The sequence below is a fragment of the Cygnus atratus genome, unplaced genomic scaffold (assembly GCF_013377495.2).
Source record: "Cygnus atratus isolate AKBS03 ecotype Queensland, Australia unplaced genomic scaffold, CAtr_DNAZoo_HiC_assembly HiC_scaffold_42, whole genome shotgun sequence".
Taxonomy (NCBI): domain Eukaryota; kingdom Metazoa; phylum Chordata; class Aves; order Anseriformes; family Anatidae; genus Cygnus; species Cygnus atratus.
Window position 1 is genome coordinate 243,047 of NW_026110018.1, and position 6,950 is coordinate 249,996.

Consider the following 6,950-nt stretch of genomic DNA (forward strand, 5'->3'; position numbering starts at 1 on the left):
TGCCCTGTGGAAATGCCTGGTTACCCCCAAGGAGGAACCTTGGCTCCTCCACGGAGATGCTTGTCTACCTTTTGGATAAGCTTGCCTGCTCCAAAGAGATGCCTGAGTGCCCCAGAGACATGAGGTGTACCCAACTAAGGGGCTTAGGGAGTCCACGGAGGTTTGAGGGTGACCCAGGCAGATCCTTGGCCATCCCAGGAAGATGTGTGGCTTCTCCTGAGAAGTGTTTGATGGCTGTAGGGAGGTGCTTGGGAGCTCCAAGGATGTTCATCCATGCCCTATGGAGATGCTGGGGTGCCCATGAGTGATGCTTTTGTGCCCCCTGGAGGTGCCTGGTTGCTGCAGGCTGTAGCAATTCCCTGTATGCTACAATCACCTCACTTAGGCAGGCAGCAATTTCCCAGGGAACTCAGGCATCTCCACACTTCTCTGATTCTCTCATCCATCGAGGTGCTTGTTGGCCCCACGGCGATTCTAGCTTTCTCCAGTGTGGACCTTGGGTGTTCCAGGGAGATGCTTGTTGAGTCAGCAAGAAACTAAGCAGCCGTAGGGAGATGTCTGAGGACATCAGGAGGAGCATGATTTTCCTGGGGATATGCCTAGGTGCCCAAAGAGGTGCTTGTGTTCCCCCAGAGGTGCCTGGGTGCTCCAGGGCAGGAGCCTGCTTCTTAAAGATTGAGTACTCCAGGGAGATACTTGTATGTTCAGGGAGACAGTCAGGTGCTGCAATGAACTGCTTGGGTGCTCCAGGGTGGTGCCTTCTTTTCCCCAAAGGTGCTTGGGTGCCCTGGACTGATAGTGGAGTCCTCAAGTGAGGCCATTTGTTCCTCAGTAAAGCTGCTTGCATTCTCTGGGGAAATGCCTGAGGTGTTTGGGTGCTTGAAGGATGTTCCTTCGTGCCCTGGGTAGATGCTTCAGCGCTCTTGTTAGGTTCTTGACTTTTGTAAACAACTCTTCAGTTGTCTGGGAGAATTTTTCAGTGCATCTGGAGTGAGATGCTTGAGTGCTAAGAGGGAATGCATGAGTCCCCCACTAAAATGCTGGTGTCCCCTGGGGAGATGCCTGGGTGCCTTGTGGACGTACTTGAATGAGCCTGGCAGGTACTTGTGCACCCCACGGAGGCTCGTGGGAGCCAAGGGAGGTGCTTCCCATCTCCAGTGAGATATTTGTGTGCCCCAGGTGGTGTTTTGGAGCCCTGGGGAGATGCTTGGGTTCTCCACTCAGATGGAGGTGTGCGGTGGGGAGACTCTTGGATACTCCAATGAGGTGCTTGGGTGTTCCAGGCAGGTGCTTCTGTGCTGCAGGGAGATGCTTGGGTGACAGGGGCAGAAACTTTTATTATGAGGGAAGAAATCTGTGTGCTGCAGGGAGGCTTTTGCTTGTGCCCCAGGGATATACTTATATGCCCTGGGGAGAAGAAGCTTGTGTTCCCTGAGAATATCTGGGGTTTCTTGGAAGATGCTCAATTCCACGTGGCCACTTGGATCCCCCAGGAGATGCTTGAGTACTGCAGAGAGCAGTCTGTGTCCTACAGGGAGGTGCTGGAATGCACCAAGTTTTCAATTGTGTTTCATGCCTTAGGGAGGTGCTTGTCTGTCCCTGTGAGATGCTTGGGTGCTCCAGAGAGGGGCTTGTGAACCACAGGAAGGTACCGGTAGTCCCCAGAGAGGTCCTTGGGTGCCTCTGCAGGTGCTTGTGTGCCATGGCAAAATGCTTACATACCCCGAGAAACTCCTTGGGTCTTCCAGGAAGGTGCTTTCCTTATCCGGGGAGATGCTTGTGTACCCAGGGAGACGATTGCTTGACCCTGGGTGATGTATGCTTTCTCCAGAGAGGTGCCTCATTGTTGGAGGGACATTCCTGGGTGCTTGAAAGATGTTCTTGGGTGACCTATGCAGATGCTTGGGCACCCATAAGTTTATTCTACTGCTCCTCAGGGAGGTGTTTCGTTCTTCCAAGATGGTGCTTGGGTTCTGTATACAGGTGCCTGGGTTCTTCAAAGTAATGCTTCCATGCCTTTGCGCAATGTCTTAGTACATCAGGAGGTGATGGGTTCACAGTGGAAATTCTTCAGTGCTCCAGCAAGACACTTGAGTGCTGTGGGGAGGTGCGTGAGTCCTGCTGGAAGATGCTTGGGTTCCCTGGGGAGAAGATTGGCACCTCAGGGATGATATAACTGTGTTCCCAGGGAAATGTGAGAGAGCTCCACGGAGACGTTTGGGTGCTCTAGGTAGATGCTTGTGTGTCCTGGGGATGTATTTGTGTTGTCAAGAAAAAAGTTGGAGTTCCCAGGGGACAGTTTAGGATGCACCAGGAACTTGCTTGCGTGTCCAAGAGGATGCTTTGTTCCTCAAGGAGGATGCTTATGTTCCCTTGGGAGATGCTTCTTTTCCCCAGAGAGATGCTTGGATGGACAGCGTGATGCTCGCCTCCTGCAATGAGGTGCTTGTGTTCCCCATGGATATGCTTGTGTGTCCAAGGGAGGTGCTTGGGTATACCAAGGCGATGCCTGAGTTATGCAGGAGGATCTCTGTGTTCCCTGAAAGATGTCCTCAATGGGTCCACAGTGGAGATGCTGGGGTGACTCAAGAAGATGCTTGGAATCTCAAAGGATCTCTTTGGTTGCCCCGGGAAGGTTCCAGGGTGCTCCAGGGAGGTTCCTGAGTAACCTGCTGAAGAGCCTGGTGTGCCCAGGGAAATCCTTGTCTCCTGGAGGGCTCTGCAGGGCAGATCCAGGGAGTATGCCCTGGGGACATGCATCAGGGCATCCAGGCCCCTTCCTGGAGCCCAAAGTCTTCTCCCAAAGGCAACCAAGAACATTCCCAGAGCACTCAAATTTCTATCGATTTGGTGCAACAAAGCACAACACTGGGGCACCCAGGCATGTCTCGGAAGCACCCAAGCATCTCCTTCGTGCACCATAGCATCTCCCCAGGGTACACAAGCACCTCCAGGGGCATCCAAGCACCTGCCTGGGGACCCCCAACACCTCTCTGTTGTTCACAAGCTCCTCCCAGGGGTACACAAACATGTCCCCAGTAAACCAATGCTTCTCACCTGAGGAAACATCTCTCCAAAGCACTCAAGCTCCAGTCTGGAGCACTCAGTCACCTCCTGGGAGCACCCAAGCATCTCATAGGGGCAAACAAGCACCTGCCCAGGGAACTCAACAGCACTCTTGGAGCACTCCAGCACCTCTCTGGAGGACACAAACTGCTCTCTGCTGTACCCAAGCACTTCCTGGGACACCCAATTACCTCCCAGGGGAATAAGAGCATCTTCCTAGGGAGCCCAAGGATATTCCCACGACACACAAGCACCTCCCTCCCCAGGGCACAGAAGAATATCCCTGCTGCACCCAAGGTTCTCCCGTGGTCCATCAAGCATCTCCCTGCAGGTCCTAAGCATCTCGGTGGAACACGCAAGCACCTCCCTGGGCACAACACCCATCTTCTTGGAGCAGACAAGCAACTCCCCTGGGAATCCAGCACCTTCCTGGAGCACCCAGCTTTCTTACTCGGGGCAACCAAACACCTCCCTTGACATCGAAACATATCCCTGGAGAACCCATGCCTCTTCCCGGAGCAACCAAGCGTCTCGCCAGGATACCCAAGCATCTTCGCAGGACACCCAAAAACCTTCATACCACCACTTGGGTGGAAGGTCTGCAACACCGTTTCTGCAGCAAACACTTGGTTCCCGTTGTGCTGTGGGGGCTGCTCAAAGCCAGCCCCTGCTCGAGCAGCTGCTGAGCTCCAGCCCCTGCTCGGGCTGCAGCGGGACTCTAGCCCTGCTCAGCCTCAGACATTCCTCTGCTCCAGGGGAATGCCTGGGACCCCAGGGGGATGCTTGTGTTCCAAGGGGGATGCCTGGGTGCTGCATTCCTGTCATTGCTTGTGTTCCCTGGGATCATGCTTGTGTGCCGGGTGCTCCATGGAGCATTCCCCAGTGACATGCTGGTGTTCTCAAAGCATGTGCTGCTGTGCGTGCTGGAGACGCTTTTGTGCACCCCTGAGGTGCCTGGGTGCCTCAGGAGACGCTTTCTTGCTCCGTGGAGGCTCATGGCTATGCCAAGAACAACCTGGGTGCTCCCCAGGCTTCTTAGCTGCTGTGTGCAGATGCTCCCTGGGTGCGCAGGGAGATGCTTGGTTTCTCCAAGACGACAGCTGGGTGAAGTTTGTTTGATCTGGGGTAAAGCATTGTTTCTCCCGGGGGATGCTTGTGTTCCCTTGTGTGATGCTTAGCTCCAGGGAGATGCTGCAGTGCCGTGGGGAGATGCTTGGTTCCTGCAAGATGGTGTTTGTGTTCCCTGGGGAGATGCCTGGGTGCCCACGGGGACACACTCAAATGACACCGCCGCGTGTTTTTGCACCCCATGGAAGCTGTTGCATGCTAAGAGAGGTGCCTAAAATCTTCATGAGTGAGATACTTGTGTTCCCCAGGTGATGTTTTGGAGCCCTGGGGAGCCCTGGCTCTCTAGGAAGATGCTCAGTTCCCCTGGGGGACTCTTGGATGCCCCAGGAGGCGGTTGGGTACTGCAGAGAGCAGTTTGCGTGCTCCAGGGAGGTGCTGGAGTGCTCCGAGTGTGCTGCTGAGTGCCTTAGAGAGCTGCTTGGTTGCCCCTGTGAGATGCTTGGTTGCCCCTGGATGTAATTGTGATGCATAAGCAGACAATTGAGGTGCCAAGGGAGGTGCTTGTGTGCCCCAGGAGGTGCTTGTGTGCCGTGGGGAAATGCTTGCATACCCCAAGGAACATCTTGGGTCCTCCAGGAAGGTGCCTGGATTCCCCAGGGAGATGCTTGTGTACCAGAAGAGATGTTGGCTGACCCAGGGCCATGTATACTTTCTCCAGAGAGGTGCCTCATTGCTGGAGGGACATTCCTGGGTGCTTGAAACATAGACTTGAGTGACCTATGCAGTTGGTTGGGCACCCATGGGGTTTATTCTAATGTTCCCAAGGGAGGTGTTTCATTCTTCCAAGGAAATGATTTGGTTCTCTCTTCAGGTGCCTGGGTTTTTCAGAGGAATGCTTGTATGCCTTTGGGAGATGTCTTAGTGCGTCAGGAGGTGATGGGTTCACGGTGGAAAATCTTCAGTGCTCCAGTGAGGTGCTTGAGTGCTGTGGGGAGGTGCATGGGTCCTTCTGGAAGATGCTTGGGTTCCCTGGGGAGAAGATTGGTACCTCAGGGATATAACTGTGTTCCAGGAAGACTTTTTAGAGCTCCAGATACATGCTTGGCTGCTCTAGGTAGATGCTTGTGTGTCTTGTGCATGTAATAGCGTTTTCATGAAAAATGTTTGTGTTTCCAGTGGACATTTTAGGATGCTCCAAGGAATTTGCTTTGCTGTCCAAGAGGATGCTTGGTTGCAAGAGGAGGATGCTTGCTGCTAAGTGTGATGCTCGCCTCCTGCAATGAGGTGCTTGTGTTCCCCATGGATATGCTTGTGTGTCCAAGGGAGGTGCTTGGGTATACCAAGGCGATGCCTGAGTTATGCAGGAGGATCTCTGTGTTCCCTGAAAGATGTCCTCAATGGGTCCACAGTGGAGATGCTGGGGTGACTCAAGAAGATGCTTGGAATCTCAAAGGATCTCTTTGGTTGCCCCGGGAAGGTTCCAGGGTGCTCCAGGGAGGTTCCTGAGTAACCTGCTGAAGAGCCTGGTGTGCCCAGGGAAATCCTTGTCTCCTGGAGGGCTCTGCAGGGCAGATCCAGGGAGTATGCCCTGGGGACATGCATGAGGGCATCCAGGCCCCTTCCTGGAGCCCAAAGTCTTCTCCCAAAGGCAACCAAGAACATTCCCAGAGCACTCAAATTTCTATCGATTTGGTGCAACAAAGCACAACACTGGGGCACCCAGGCATGTCTCGGAAGCACCCAAGCATCTCCTTCGTGCACCATAGCATCTCCCCAGGGTACACAAGCACCTCCAGGGGCATCCAAGCACCTGCCTGGGGACCCCCAACACCTCTCTGTTGTTCACAAGCTCCTCCCAGGGGTACACAAACATGTCCCCAGTAAACCAATGCTTCTCACCTGAGGAAACATCTCTCCAAAGCACTCAAGCTCCAGTCTGGAGCACTCAGTCACCTCCTGGGAGCACCCAAGCATCTCATAGGGGCAAACAAGCACCTGCCCAGGGAACTCAACAGCACTCTTGGAGCACTCCAGCACCTCTCTGGAGGACACAAACTGCTCTCTGCTGTACCCAAGCACTTCCTGGGACACCCAATTACCTCCCAGGGGAATAAGAGCATCTTCCTAGGGAGCCCAAGGATATTCCCACGACACACAAGCACCTCCCTCCCCAGGGCACAGAAGAATATCCCTGCTGCACCCAAGGTTCTCCCGTGGTCCATCAAGCATCTCCCTGCAGGTCCTAAGCATCTCGGTGGAACACGCAAGCACCTCCCTGGGCACAACACCCATCTTCTTGGAGCAGACAAGCAACTCCCCTGGGAATCCAGCACCTTCCTGGAGCACCCAGCTTTCTTACTCGGGGCAACCAAACACCTCCCTTGACATCGAAACATATCCCTGGAGAACCCATGCCTCTTCCCGGAGCAACCAAGCGTCTCGCCAGGATACCCAAGCATCTTCGCAGGACACCCAAAAACCTTCATACCACCACTTGGGTGGAAGGTCTGCAACACCGTTTCTGCAGCAAACACTTGGTTCCCGTTGTGCTGTGGGGGCTGCTCAAAGCCAGCCCCTGCTCGAGCAGCTGCTGAGCTCCAGCCCCTGCTCGGGCTGCAGCGGGACTCTAGCCCTGCTCAGCCTCAGACATTCCTCTGCTCCAGGGGAATGCCTGGGACCCCAGGGGGATGCTTGTGTTCCAAGGGGGATGCCTGGGTGCTGCATTCCTGTCATTGCTTGTGTTCCCTGGGATCATGCTTGTGTGCCGGGTGCTCCATGGAGCATTCCCCAGTGACATGCTGGTGTTCTCAAAGCAT